The sequence below is a fragment of the Aulonocara sp. 'chitande type north' Nkhata Bay genome, linkage group LG5, assembly GCF_057382095.1.
Source record: "Aulonocara sp. 'chitande type north' Nkhata Bay isolate Kocher_YH1m ecotype deep benthic linkage group LG5, A_spYH_male_GT1.1, whole genome shotgun sequence".
Lineage (NCBI taxonomy): Eukaryota > Metazoa > Chordata > Actinopteri > Cichliformes > Cichlidae > Aulonocara > Aulonocara sp. 'chitande type north' Nkhata Bay.
Genome location: NC_141348.1, coordinates 38,973,668 through 38,985,906, shown reverse-complemented (window position 1 = coordinate 38,985,906; position 12,239 = coordinate 38,973,668). Strand labels below are relative to the sequence as shown.

General features: G+C 40.9%; 1 long non-coding RNA gene across 1 annotated transcript; it reads left to right on the top strand.

The window, feature by feature from the left end:
* The first annotated feature begins 9,405 nt into the window (after positions 1–9,405).
* On the top strand, positions 9,406–9,957 carry LOC147331268 (uncharacterized). Its single transcript, XR_015129257.1, has 2 exons — positions 9,406–9,713; positions 9,801–9,957. It is a non-coding gene; the product is annotated as an uncharacterized LOC147331268 (long non-coding RNA).
* Positions 9,958–12,239: the final 2,282 nt, after the last annotated feature.

The following is a 12,239-nucleotide window of genomic DNA, read 5'->3' as shown; positions in this document are numbered from 1 at the left end:
GTAACGTTAGCCTTAGAACCCAACTGGGAGCCTTCATTAAACTCTCCATTATGCAATTTCCAAATCACTTACTACAAGGGCTCCTTCAGCATTAGGGTAGCTGGTTGCTTTCTCCACCAGGTTGTGTTCAGTCGAGGGGTAGGGCCCCAGAGGTAAAATCTAATCAATACTTCCAGGCAGTGGGAGCTAACAAGGTCTATCTAGGGTTGTGCTCTGCTTCTAAGTAATGTCAGGGGACAACCGTGGAGGTTCTAACAGTTACCCTATCACATGTCTAATAGAGTAGTACTTTCCTTTTCTCTGTAAGTTATTCTGGAGTGTAAAGTGAAGACTTAATCTGCTTAAAACTTCCCACAGTTAAAAAAAAAAACTCTTGAAGCTATTCAATTTTGTTAAGTAGTTTAATCATCAGTGACAATTAAAATAGATGATGGTGCGCTTTATGGAAGATAAGTCTTTCTTGGAGTTGGACAGTAATACACTTTTAAAACAGACATGGATCACAAACCAAACTGCCTTTGCACTTAATCTTTCATGGTAAAACTGAAGGTGTCAGTTATGGAGCAAAGCATGTTTTTCACAAGCATTGATTTAAAAAACAAAACAAAACAAAAAAAAGAATGTCCTATGAATTGCTGATCTCATTCTGTCTGTGGCTTATAGCCTATACAAGTTTTAATTTGTGCATCATAATTCACATCTATTACCCGGTGCATTATTCTCTTAATTTTGCTGAACCTTAGTAGCGATAGCCAGTATAAATGTAATCACATAAATGGTTAGTTCTGAATCTTCCGTGCTATGGAGCCCAAATGTATTTAAAGAAAGTCAATGAGAAAAGCAGAGAATTAACAGAGTAAAAACAGATTTGTGTGACAGTTTACTGCCAGTGTTTAATTTTAGACAAAATGTACTTAAACTGGCGTATATTAAAAAATTTTAATCAAACACTTCACAGTTGCTTGATTTTGTTGGTAATTGTAATTAAATGACAAATCCCCCCCCACCCCCTTTTTAACTTCTGTAAACCCACAAAAACAAAAAAACTAGAGATATTAATGTAATGAAAATGATATTTTAAAGTAACCTATTGCAGCATGATAATTTGTCATCATTTTTAATACACCAGTTCATGATGTTAATAGGCTAATTTAAAAGGATGTTTCACCTTCATTTTAAGGCTTAAATAGGATTTTTTTTTTTAAATGGCTCTTTTGCTAGACCACGGGCCATAGACAAACAACAATAACCCTGCAATTTAAAAAAAAAAGAAAAATAGATTAAACAAGTTATTTAATGTGATAGGGATGTCCTGGTTGACATGCATGTACAGCAAGTTGGAGACCATACTTCTGGACTGAAGACTGTGGTGGTCCCCCTTTTCATAAAGGGAATGGGGGTTGTCCTCCATCTATAGGGGAAATCACACTCCTCAGCTTCTCCATGAAGGTCTATTACCAGTTTGCTGGAGAGGAGAATTCCATTAGCCCACCGTCACAGTCCTGGGTCAGTGACCCAGTGTTTTGTGTATTGTTTTTATAATTTGTTATTTCTAGTGTTTAACATAAGTTTAGTTCAGTGCCTTTGAGTTTTGGTCTATGAATTTCCTGTTTTATTTTGAAAGTCTGTGTCTTATGTAAATATTTCTAGTTTTCATCTGCCTGTTAATTTGTATGAGCTGTGTTCCTCATCTGGTCCTCATTCCCTCGTTTTCCTCTGGTATTTCTTGTCTGTGTTTTCTTTGGTTCAGCATCATATCATACCCTCATTCTGGCCTGTGTGTTTTTGTTTCCAGTTCAGTCTCCAGCCCTCCTAGTTTTGTTCAGTTTCTTGACTTATGCCTGCAATAAAGCAGAGGACTTTAAATTCTGCGACCATGAGTCTGCATATTGGGTCCCTTTTCCAGCCTGCCCGCACGCAGCCATGACACCAACCTTGAATCTAGGTTTTCATCCTGGTCACTCAACACTGGACCATCTTTATCTTCTCGAGGTTGTGCAAGGCTATGTGAGTTTGCCCAATGAGGACTTGGAGAAGTTCTTGTACCAAAGGACTTTGTCAAAGTCCACAAAACATGTGTACTGTCAAAGTTGGGAGGTGCTTCCCACCTGCAGTGAGAGGTTGGTTTCCATTGTCAGCAGTAAATCACACTTGTTCTAAGTTGAAATTAAACTCTTCCACTGTTAACCTTTGTCACTGATTCTGTTTATAATTATATCAATACAAGCAATAGACAGAATTTCAAGCTATAAGTAATACAATGTTTCAAATTTGGTAGAATCACACCTCTGTTAGTGATATCTCCCTGGGAGATAGCTTGAGGAGCTCCTTCAGGACTGCCTCAGGGTAGAGCTGGGGAGTGTGATTGTGTGTACAGTGTCTCTCTATGTCTGTCTCCACGTTGGTTGAGTGTTGAGAAATTGCATATGAGAGCATGAGGGTGGGAATGGATGTTTGTATCTTTGTGTGCCTGTATGTCTGTGTCTATATGTCAGGTTGGGTATCAGAAGCCACCTCTCTGGGGATATCTCAGGCCCTCTAAGGTATGGAGGCCTATCTCCCCCACCACTTCCCCTGCCGGTGGCAGATGCCCTCAGACATTGGTGCGTTGGTGGTCCTTTGTGTCCGGGGATGGGCGCCCAGGTACACACCGGCTCACTCCTTGGTGGCTGCTTATCGGGGCCTGGAGCCTGGGGCTCGCTCGGGCCACTTCGGTGTTTGTTGTTGAAACAATAAAACAATGTGATGTTTGTACTCTTCAGAAAAACCACTTATCGCTTTCTTACTGTTGATGCTCACCAATCTTCTATAAGCTTTCTTTCACTTTCTTTCTTTTGTGTACCCCTCGTGTGCCATGGCCCAATTATTTGGCATCATTTCTATTTCTTAAGTTGAAAAGAGTGAAAATTACTGTTGCAGCTCAACCAACCAATGGCCGCGGCAGGCTAAACATGAGGACACAGATGGCGCGCAACAATAAACGCATAAAGTACACTTCTGTATCATTTGCTCCTTTTATTCCACATGCAACTGTCCACTATACAAATCGAGGACATGGGATTAACAAATGCACAGACTGCACAAACAAATAACTGCAACTCAATAATAACTGCACTAACTACTAAATCAAATTACAACTAGGTCTATGGTATCAATTAGTGCACAAATATACAAAACCATCAAGTTACAGTTAAAATACATCAAATCATTCAAGCTGCGCTCAAGCTGCAGTCAACAGAAAGTTTTGCCTCATGCTCACCCTACCTTTCTGCTCATCAACATCAGGTGCTGTGAACAGGTGAGTGCAACCACATTTATCATCTACCACACCCATGAGACACGCCCCACACCCGTGCACCAATACAGTGAGTCCATTTAAACCAACCCACTTAGTCAGAAGGAACAACTCATGTGGCTCCTACAATTACAGAGGGCACTCAAAAATGCACAATGTTGGAAATAAAGAGGCACTGAAGGTAAAATAAATGGAATCTTTTGTTCCATAAATATATATTCTTTGCTATAAACGCATAATTACTAAAGAAAGAAATCTTTCCTTACTTTCTAGAAATCTTGAAACATCTGAAAATCTTTTAATATTAACAAATACTATATGGATATATTATGTATGATTTTTATATGCATATTAAACTGTGTCAAAATCATAAGTTCATCCATATTAATTAGTGTCTGTTTTAGGTCTTTCTAGTTGATGCTTTTATTTAAGTCATTCTGTGTTCCACAACAGCAACTCCTCAACTCTCCTACCTAATTGCTTTGTTTAACAAAGTGGCAATCAATCATACCACTCACTAGTTATCTGTCATACTATCCAGCCGTGAAATAAACCAGGGACACCATTCCATTTTCTCTTTCAGCTAGAACACCTTTTCTCCTCTTTCAGCTATTTTTTGTATGGTCAATGAAGATTTTTTTTTTTTTAAATTGTGATTTTATAATCTGTCAGTCTTTATTTTGTGCTTCTTCACTGTGCACTTTTAAGTAATTGATCATTCAAAATGAGCTGAAAATTACAGATTACTCAAGCTTTTGTTACTAAACATACATATGCAGATCAAACCAAATCAGTGTTCACTGACATGTGAAATGAAGATGAAGAAAATTATATTCATTACCACATCAAGAAGTAATTTATCAAGAAAAAAAACCCTCCCAATTAGATTTTTATCAATTAAGGTAAATCATGTTACATATACATTATCAGTTTAGTCCAGCAGAGGTTAGTTACTTAAGATATTCTTGATAGCATACAGTACCTATTGGGACAGAAGAAGGATAGGTTTCAGGGAAGGATTTGGGGAATTTTATCATTTGATTAATGGGGCATTGATATGCATAGCTTATGAAATGAAAGGCTGGGAAATTGCTTTCCTATCTTGATGGGCTGATAATGTGAATGGAAGGGGGAACTTGCCTAACTCAGTCAACAGCACCTGTCATTACACCTTTGGTCCCTATCAGCCCAGCGATCTGTCTTCTTCTGGTCTGCTTCAGAAGGGTAATCTCACAAAGCAATTAGGACTTCCTCCTTCTTCCCACAGTATTTAAATGGCAAATTATAATCTAGCCCTCCTCTCCAGCAGTGGTAGAAGCAATGGCTACAGCTGGGTGTTTACTGAACATGGTCAGTGTGAAGAACAACCATGGCTCATTAGTTTTGGTGTATTTCTGTAACATGTGGTAGTAATTCATTCTGGCACAGTGGTCACATCACATGATCTTTAGCCCTAATATATAGGTAGACAGTTAAGTAAAATTTCCTCTAAATACTTTGGTCTATAACCAAAATGTTTTCAGAATAATGATAATTAGATATTACTTTTGGGTACCTAAAAAGATAAATGGTGCTTAAAATTGATGGTTGTGTCTGTGTCTTAGTTTTCATGGTTAATGCTACTAGGTAACTTCTAAAACCAAAAAATCCAAACTGAAACCTGAAATGACTAAAAATACATTTTAGTCTCCAAGTTGTGGCAAACAAGGCCCAAATGCTTTAAAATAAAGTTGCATTATTTAAAAAAGACTATTAAAATATGCCACAACTCACACAACTTTGACTCACACAACTTGTACCAGTGAAATGCCTTTAACCTTTATATATGATATAGGTGAATAAGCTTGTGGAGACAAAGTTTTTTTTCTGTATCATAGGCAAACAGCACTATGATACAGAAACACAGGATACTAATGTAGGTTACAAAAACACCAAGACATTAGCGAACTCCTGTCTTCTTAAAAGTGAAAAGCACTGCTTTATTTGTTTCTAAAGAAAAATGCTTGTTGTCACATTCTTCTTCTGTGGCAAACCCAATAAAAATGAACTATCAGCAACATAGGTGCAGGTGGGAAACTGGAGCACAGGAAGTAACATAACTACTGACACTCAGCAGGTCAGTCATCTTCATTCCAGCTGCTAACTGGCAAAAGCCTAAGCAAGGCAAGAAATACTACTGTTTTTTGTCTGATCAGTGTGACTAGTGGACTGAGTTGGGATTTAGAAACATGCCTCTTACCACTGAATCAGATGGAAAACAGTGTCCAAGAAATAGCTGAGCTGTGGTAACCAAGCATCATAGCACAGTGTGTGTCACAGTCTTTTGTAGGTTTGAATAAGAAACTGAATACAAACTTCTCATAGAGTTGGACATTTGCCTTGTTTACAACAAGTACAATAAATAACTCATATTTTCCTTTTCAGTTTAATGTTGCTTTAGTCAAAGATATATATTAAAATGTCTTGATAGTTGTCTTTTATTTATTTTTTAGCACTAAAGGTTTCACTTCAGCTTTGTTCCTCTACAATACTGTGTGTAAAAGCTGACAGCAGAGAAAAAACACAAAAATAAAGGAGGGGAGTAAACACATATATATTTAAATTTTAAATACAGTACTTTATAATGTGTATGTGTGTGTTAGTCCCCATAGGGAAATAGTTCCTCTGCATTTAACCCATTCACCCAGTGAAGCAGTGGGCAGCCGCCAATGTAGCGCCCGGGGAGCAGTGTGTAGGGACGGTACCTTGCTCAGGGGTACCTCAGGGTAGCCGTTCAGTGGAGTCGAACCCCCGACCTTCCGATCATGGGGCCACCACTCTACCTACTGAGCTATCCCTCTACCTACTGAGCTATCCCTGCCTTATAAGGATTTGGAAATATAGCTACCAATTCTGCAAGCAAGGAAAAACAAATAATTAATATGCTGTTGCTACTGCAGAGTGTCTCAAATGTAATAATAGTATTAATCTAGAAAAATGTCACCTGCATGCCAGGAAGCAGTTTTGTTCAGTTACATTCATTACAATCCACTTCATCCAATTACCTTTTACTGACATGACAATGATAACCAACAACAAAGTGAAAGGAACTCATCAGAGGGGGATTTGTCAGTGTTGGACTTTTTAGAAGAAAGAAAGGCTTTTTAGGGTTAATCAGTTTTATTATGGTTCAGTTTTGAACAGATTGGAACAGGCACCACAGAGCTGTCCTTGTTTGTTCTTTTGATCATGTGAGGCAATGCAGTGCAATTTGCAACGACTGTTTTTCCCCCTAGCAATACAGGGAATTAGCCATGCCACAAATCTCACTTTTAGCTGACGAGGAACTAAGTATAGGTAATCTCTTAAAAGACTTATGTGGAGATAACTTTACAGCTATGTCAAGAGCTAGATCGACCAGATTGATATTTAACAGCAATGCCTAATAACTCAGGAATCATCTTTTGTGAGCAAGTAGGTAAATATGAATGATAAAAACATGAAGCTAATTGGACCATTGTTTGGACTAATTATCCTCATGCTGCCCCATAAATATTCAGTAAAAACACAGTATCACACACGGCTATATCAAGGATAATGCTTATAGGAGGGAGGGGATGGTGTCAGCCAAGACATGACTGGATCATTAATTACAGATTTGAGGTGACTTTTCCATAATACATTATGAGATGAATAATCAGACTAGTTGGAAATAGGATCTATAAAATTTCACTTTAATATAAAAAAACAAAACAACTATGAGAAATGGCACACATTGATTTAGGTTTTCAAATCATTAACCATAATATAAATGTCAAAATCACAGTGCAGTTGCAGTAATTATTGTGCATTTGACACGTATTGCCATTTGGAGTTTGACCGGCCTTTTCCCCTTGGAACAGATATGTTTTCACTGGAATTTGTAATTTATTTGCATAACCATTCCTCAGCAGGATAACACAAATACTAACAAGCCAACAGTCATGAATCAATCATGAACCACTCCATAGTAGTTCATACTATATCTACCCTTTCCTTTCCCTTGTATACCATCAAGAGGTGTGATTTAAACGTTCAGCAAATTTCCATATTATATATACACTTTACCTTATTCATCTTCTCCCAAGAGCCTCTTCTTTGGTATTCTTCAGCTTCCAGTGCATTTGAAGCTGAAGAATACCAAATATCCAATGCCATTTTTGCTAGAAATTAGATTGCTACCTAGAAGACTATGAGAAGCAAACCACCTGGACCATTCACTAGATTTGCCATCAATTCCCAAAAATTAAAATCATGTTATAGGATCGCATTTGTATGGAACAGACTTTTATAGAGTGATTTAATAATGTCAGCCACACTGAAATTAGTCCATGTGGTAGCATGGCAAGAATATCTTGAAAGGGAGAATTTAAATCATATAGGGGTTTTCAATATTATAGACTAATTATAACAACTTTTTTGGTTACATCTTGTAAATCTAAAAATGGGAAGTGTTTCTCTACCTGGAAAAACTAACCAAGTGTTATATATAATATTTTTCTGCTGCCTGGCTCTTGCCCTTGCCCTTATCCCAGCACTCCGTGTTACAGACTGATGATAAAGCGTATGGATAAGTTCAGTAGGGATGTTATCTTCCTCTGTGGGGAAATGGGTCACTACTGCTGCTCCACTGTCGGCATCTCTTCAGCTTTCCTATGGTGTTACCTCATTTACAGTTTCAACATGAGTATACTTGTCCTGTGAACTTTTTTCCAAGTTCTTTAAGGTAGTCAAATACTGGCCTGTGTTCTTGAAGTATTACTGCATCTCAGTTGTTCTACCTTCTTCCTATCATGTGGATGTTTGAGTATTTGCAATGCATTTTACCATTAGTCATCCATTACTCATGTACTGTGATTGCATGTCCTTAATTTTGTGTTTTTCTTACGCTCCCTTTGTGCATTTCCTCTCTGTTTTCTCTCTTTATGTACATTTCTGAAGGTATTCCAAAATCTAGAGCTGCATGTTTCTAACCTGTGACTATTTATGGACATACTTCAACCCGATATCAGAACAAAGCGTGTAATAGACACGCTGGCCCACCATGTGCATTTCACGCTTTTCCTTTCTAAAATGTGAACTGCTGATAATCTGCATGTGTGTCCATTTCATGTTTTGGAGAGGCAAAGCGTGAAATGGACATGGTGGATCGGCGCGTCTATTACATGTTTCCCTGTGATATTGTGTTACATACTTAGTGTTTACTTTCTCTCGCTGTTTTCTTCTGGTTCTGCCTGAGATTTCTTCCTGTAAATGGGAGTTTTTCTCCCCGCTCTTGTTATGCTTCCTCATAGTGAACTGCTGATTATCTGCGTGGAACAGTGTAAGTCTTCTCTCCTACTTTGTAACATCCTCTAGAAGCTTTATTTAATGAATTGGTGCCTTATACGCCGAATTAAAATAAAACTGTTTTATCAGTAATTTTATTTGTATTTTTTATGTATGTATCTGAAAATGTTTTCATACTAGAATTGGAATTATTAAGGGCCCCTAATTCTTGTTTCTCACTATGAACAGAGTGGAAGGCTGTCTGTGATTTTCAGCTTTTCTTGTACTTTAGTTACTGCAAACGCAAGTTGCCCTTCTTGTTCAGTAATGTACAACAGTTTGTTCCACATACATGGACAGCTGACTGTTGCAGATACACTATATCACCACCTTCTCCATATCCCAGATTTGCACAGGTGGCTATGGATTATTAGCTGAGGCATGTGTTTCAAGAAGAGTATTTTTCATCTTTGTGTCTCTCTTACTCATGAGTCCCAGTTTGACTCTTTCTAACTCTCTTTTTGGATAGCTAGCATGAAGAAGTTGCCTTTGGCTGCACCCTTATTTACCACAGCCACAGTGGGTAGCTCCGGATGTTTGATTTGGCAGATTTTTAAGTCTACATTTTACCCTGCTAATGGTCTTCCTTAGCAAGCGTGTCTTGCAGCTCATGCAGTTTTATCACTTTTTTAAATCTTCAAAGTGGAAAAGTTCTGAATCCATCCTGATTATCACTTTATTTTAGAAGAGAACACGCCAAGGCAAAGTGTAAGGCTAAACATAAAAACCTTAGATATAAAAGTCTTTTACTATGAAGTTGTCAGGGTCCTGGGACTGGGCGACCCAGGATCCCTGAGCAGTTATGTATTATATTATTATTATTATTATTATATGTATTTTGGTATTGCTGCTGCTCTCCTCCATGATTGTAGATGTGAGTGTGTGTGTTTATGTCTGTGGGGATGCTTGGAGGATGGAGCTCAGCCACCTGCAGGCCTGAGGGGTGTGGCCCTGCGGAAGGACTGGCCACACCCGAAGCCACACACCTGCCGCTGATCAGGGCTCGTCGGGGGAGCTACTTAGGAGAGTCTTGGAGCTCCCACCGACGCGGGATCATTGCTTGGGACTCCACGTTAGTTACCCAGTTTAGGTTTTGGTCGTGTAGTGTATGCCTGCCATTGTTCAGTGTCCTGACTGCTGCCGCTATTGTTTCCCGCAGGAGGAGCGTGGAGGGCTTAAGGAGCAGCGAGCACCGGGAGTGCAGACACGGGAGCAGAGAGCACTTGGAGGACACGACACGGGAGTCTGGGGAGAAACACGGGGATTTATTGTTGTTTGATATCACCCTCTGTAAATAAACACTGTCTATACGTAGAGCACCGCGCCTGGGTCCTCCTTCCCCACTCCTTCCACGGTGTGCCATGCCAGACCGTGACAGAAGTAGTTTTGTGCACACACAGCCAAAGGGCCATCAAACAACTTAAAACAGCAGCGTGGGTCAGGATTTTAAGGGGAGCTAGGGATTTTCAGAAAGACGATTCTTGACAGTTGAATTTAACTGTTTATAGCCTAGATAATATCATTTATAGAGTAACATAACTAAGAAGTGGTGGCCTCAAGCATCTAGTTCATCCTGTTTCAAGAGCTAAAGTGGTGCCATCCCTGAGAATCATACAGAACTCAAAATATGGATGGTACCGCAAAAATCAGGCTATCCAAGACGGATCCCAATTGCGAGAGGGTTTCTGAAGGGGCAATTTTCATTTCTGAGAAACATGTCACTGGATCTTGTGTGGTGCACCTCAACAAGTGATGGAAGGATCCTGTCTGCTGTCACCTCTCATGAGCTGCTGTACAATTGTTGTACATTGTTATGTCCTGCATCATCCACAGTAAGGGAAATGTATACTGCTACCAGGTTGGTAGGTCCTGTAACTAAAAGTGTTCAAGCAACCAATAACTCTCACAAACCTGCAATCCCTGACTAACAACTTTTTTTGTAATATTATTATTTGTTTCTTTTTTTTTTTTTTAAATGACATCAGAAACAGCAGTATGCGACATTACGTGATGGCAGAGCTTCAGTTCATCCTTTGTCATTTTTTTTTTTTTTTTTAAATAAATAGGACAGGGGGAATGAATGAGAGAAAGAGGGGGAGAGAAAGAAAGAAAACCAAAGGGGAGAAGAGACGGTGAGAAGGGGGGGGAAGAGAGAGAGAGAAAAAAAAAAAGAACTCCTGGGTCACCTGTATGGAGAAAAAAAAAACAAAAAAAAAAACAAAAAAACAAACAGAGGAGACAGCAAACAACAAAGAGCAACATAATAATAGAGAAAACAAAGCACCATCACAATAAACTAGCTAGTCATAGATATCAATATTTACTAAATAATAAACGATATTGTGCAGCACGCAAGATAGACAGCGCACAGTGTGCTTTGAGGCAGCAGCCAAGAAAGCTTTAGTCCGCGTCTGTGAATACCCATGTGTGCATACCTGTGTGGATCAGCATGCTTGCATTCCAAAGGTTTCTCCATGTAATGATCTGCTAGGGAGTGTGGGGGGGCCACAGCCCCGTCCTCCAGGGTGTGAAGTGGGTATGGAGGAGATCAAAACTCCAGACATCCAGAGGCCCCCAGAACACAAGAGACCATGGAAGACCAACAGAGGGGCAGCCGCGCCACTGTTCCAGTAAGAGCCGAGGAGAGTCCCAGATGAGGGCTCGCCCAGCAGCCGCGGAGCAGAAGTCAGGGGGAGTTGCAGTGACGCGCCCGTGAGCTCCGCCGGCCCCCAGCTGTGCCTGAGTGACCGAGCCCCAGGCCGAGAGGCCGGGGGCACCCCACCTCCAAAGGGGCCCGAGCGAGCCCCAGGCCCCAGGCCCCAGGCCCCGACAAGCGGCCGCCAAGGAGTGAGCCGGTGTGTACCCGAACGCCCACCCCCAGACACAAAGAACCACCAACACACCGACACCTGAGGGAGTCCGCCACCGGCAGGGGAAGTGGTGGTGGGTGGAGATAGGCCTCCAAACCTTGGAGGGCCTGAGGTGTCCCCAGAGAGGTGGCGTCTGATACCCAACCTGACATATAGACACAGACATACAGGCACACACAGACACAAACATCCATTCCCACCCTCATGCTCTCATATGCACTCACTCCACACTCAACCAACGTGGAGACAGACATAAAGAGACGCTGTACACACAATCACACTCCCCAAGCGTACTCTACAAACCGGGTCTAGGTACCCTTGCCCCTGGAGGGGGGAATTGCACCCAGACCCAGGTGGTGTTACCCTTTTCCCTGCGGTGGGGGGAGGCAGACCACCCCGACTCCGCAGCAGCAGGGAGGCCCCACACCCCAGACCGCAGTCGGACGGCCAACTCCTCCTACTAGCCCTCCCGCTCCAGCAGGCCGCAGAGAATGGGGGTGGGAGAAGACTCCAAACCTCCCTCCACCCGCTCATTGTAGTGTTGATGCATATGTGTTCTAAGGTGCAATTAAAACCCAGGAGGGCATGGAGCTACCTGCCAAGGAGCAGCAGGTAAGCACATAGTCCCTCCTGCTAGCCCTCAATGACTAAGTGTATTTAAAATTGAGAGGTGGGCAACGACGTCAGGGGTGAGGTGTACACCCTGATGGTAATTTGGACTCCGTGAT